Below are 3429 nucleotides of genomic sequence, written 5' to 3'. Positions count from 1 at the left end.
TTCCTTATTAGCGATTAGCAATTTGCTAATCGCAAATAAGGATGCGATTTCAAGGGTGCCAGGGGTGTCCAAAGGACACCCTGTAGCACCCCTGAAATGAAAATGTAGACTGATGTTGCGCACAGACATGTCCAAAGGACATGTGTGTGTAACATACAACTTAGAAAAATGCACAAAAGTGCATTTTTCTCAGTTTTCGCTATTTACCACAAAGTCAGACTTCGCGGTAAATAGCGGCAAAAAATAGCGAATTCGCAATTTCAAAGGTTCATGAATAGCATTTGAGGAATCTCAAATTGAGATTCCCTAAATGCGATCGCAATGTGAAAAATCGCAATTATTTGCAATTTTTCAAATTGCGAGTTCATGACCCATTGATGAATTCCAAATGGAATTTTTGCGGGCGCAAACGGCCGAATTTAGCGATTCGCACCGTTTGCGCACGCAAAAATGCTTGATGAATCTAGCTGATAGACTCTATATTTAAATATATCCTCTGTTACCTATATATTGGCTCGCTTTTGTTTTTGCAGATGAACATAAAGGCTGCTGGATCTTCAGTGCCTCTGAGGTAAGCATTGTTTAATACTTGATTTGATTCCCGCTCCTTGAGGCGTTACAAACACAGCTGTGTATGTGTCAAGGTGGCAGAAAGAGGCTAGCTGTGTCTATGCTCGCTGCACCGAAACAATGAACACTCAGAATGATTTTCAGCCTAACACTAGTTTTCTAGAGTAATAGTTTTCTTGTACAGTTACACTGAAGTTTCATTTCATGCAGTTGGTAACAGTAAATCAGCATCTATAATTCGCAGCTTTAAAGTCTGCTCTGAAGCTACTTTTAAACCATGAGCACTCTGAATGATTAGCAGCCAGACACTTGTTTGTAGTTTTGTACGGCGCATGAATCTGTACCAAGTATCGGGGCTACCACACAACTGCAGGGCTCAATTTAAAGTGAAACTGGATACGATGAGTTTGAATAGCCGTAGGACCACTTAATGTGCAGTAATATGGTAAAAACACTAACAATTGGTCAACTCGGGTGCACCTACCGAAAAAGCAGAAAGTAGTATCCGCCCGGCGGCCGCAAAACAACATCAATGGGTGGGAGGTGGTGTAAGGGAGGAGAGCAAACTGAGGCTAAACAAACAAGCTTTGGCCGCGAAAGTAAAAGCGATTGTGTGTGTTTCGGTGAGCGCGTGCGCGCCTTCACCTGCGAAAGTAAAAGCACAAGCTGAGGCTAAACAAACAAGCATTGGACATGAAAGTAAAAGCGCAGGCTGAGGCTAAACAAACAAGCATTGGCCGCAAAAGTAAAAGAGATCGCACGCGTGTGTGCGCACGCATTTAGCCGCGAAAGTAAAAATGCAAGCTGAAAGTGTAATGAGGAAGTGAGGTGTGCGGGTTGTGACAGCACGTGTGCACACAACGTTAAAAGTGAAAGCAGGCTGGTAAGTGGCAAATGGCAGCTGTGCACGTCGCGCACATTTGTGGGCGTAACAGCAAGCTGGGGGCCAAGCCTTTGCTAGCAGCATTTTTAAAACCCGCTTACAAAATGTCTCGCAGAGCAACGCATGCGCTGACTCAGCGATAACTAAAAAATGTAATTGTTCTACATTGCAAGTTATTTACTTGTATGGAAATGTACACCCGTTATATATAAACACGTCGAAATTCTTTTGCATGTGAATAATTTGAAATTCACAAATAATTCCCGAATAACCCTTGGGAATCTGCAGCAGCTGGAATTTCTGGGAAGTTCTCCTGTATTTCTCTGTGAATTCCACAAAAATCCATAAATGTACTCTAACTTGACATGTAAGCGTATGGGTGCAAATTGCTTGCTTTTTTTTTTAGAATTGAGTACATTGTTTACCATATATGAGGGGAGGAGGCTAGGAGAAAGGAAGAAAACTGCCAACTTTTTGATTCCCCACATTATTGAATGATTTCCATTCTAAGGTCTGGTGGCTCAGTGGACTAATGCATCCATTGCAGGGGCCTGTGTGTTACCTTATCGTCACAGGTTCAAATCCCAGCAGGTCCACTCAGCCTTTCCTCCATCTGAGGTTGATAAAAGGAGTACCATTGAGTTTGGTAACAATAAACATCTGCTATTCAGCACCAAGAGACCCTGATGGGGTAAACGTGCGTAAAACACATGTTATGTTAAGGAATACATTAATCAGGGGTGGATCCTCTGTTATGGTGGAGGAGCATCAACACACCCCCTTCCTTTCTGAAAGACAGCAGAGGCAACCAACAAAAATAAAATGATTAAAAAAACATCTTCATTATCATTTTATCTTTAGCCCTGCTGGCTGTGAGCCAAGGGAGGGTCATGGATCCCATACTGACGCAGCAGTACCAGGGAGGAGGGGGAGTGGTGGACACTGCCAAGCGCACATGATGGTTTGGCCGGTCCTCTGGGACTGACCAAACCGTCATGGGCACTTATCCTTTCTCCACCAAGCTGTGTTGTACAGCTGGGTTGAGAAACCACCATAGGCTCCCATGTCTGAGCGACGAACAAAGACGCTCAGACCAATCCCAGTGCTGCTCACATGCTGGGATGCTATTCCCAGTATGTGAGCAGCGCTGGGATTGAGAGCTGGGAGCCTGCACCATGTGCAGTAGGCTTCTGAGAAGGACACGAGTATCGGGAACAGGGCAGCGGCCATCAGAGCATGTTAGTTTTATTATCTTTATTTACACATGGGTTTTTTGTGTTCCCCCTTCCCCACCGCACCAGGTCGCAGTACAAGTGGACGCGAAATATTTTACAATGCCATCCATGCGATGATCTATCCGTCAACCTATGTGTATGGATCACTCAGTGCTCAATAAATCCCACACGTTCTTTGTGGGGCACAAAGGAACAACCACAGTCTACACCTCCTTACATAATTGATTTGATACCACTGTTAGACCTTTTCAGGCATTTAGATATCAGCTAACACCCATATGCGGATGACATTAACTTGGTGCCGCAGAGTCATCGTAAAATTGTGGAGTGGTTACTCAGTAGCACTGATAAATAGAAGTCTTGTTGCTGGGCCGCCAACATCTCTCAACTAATACTGAATCACGCCTTCCCGTTCGCATACTATTTGGGCTACCCAAAAATTTTTACCATACATTGAAGGATCAGGGTTCTCTTCTGGATGGCATTTTAGTCTGAACTTTTAAGTGGGAGTGTGACTCTTAGAGTATATCCATTCGTATCCCTTCCCTATGTATATAGAGATAACTCTAATCACTAGTATATGCAGTAGACCTTTGTACTCTCTACCATTCCTATGTGACTCTTAGAGTATATCCATTCGTATCCCTTCCCTATGTATATAGAGATAACTCTAATCACTAGTATATGCAGTAGACCTTTGTACTCTCTACCATTCCTATGTGACTCTTAGAGTGTATCCAT

At 43.5% G+C, this 3429-nt stretch overlaps 1 pseudogene; it reads left to right on the top strand.

Moving 5' to 3' along the window:
* The first annotated feature begins 600 nt into the window (after window positions 1–600).
* LOC147688618 (small nucleolar RNA SNORA17) lies at window positions 601–723 on the top strand (annotated as a pseudogene).
* Window positions 724–3429: the final 2706 nt, after the last annotated feature.

Source organism: Lissotriton vulgaris, chromosome 10, assembly GCF_964263255.1.
Source record: "Lissotriton vulgaris chromosome 10, aLisVul1.2, whole genome shotgun sequence".
Classification (NCBI taxonomy): Eukaryota; Metazoa; Chordata; class Amphibia; order Caudata; family Salamandridae; genus Lissotriton; species Lissotriton vulgaris.
Note: the sequence above shows the minus strand (reverse complement) of the source record. Positions and strands in the feature narration are given on the sequence as shown.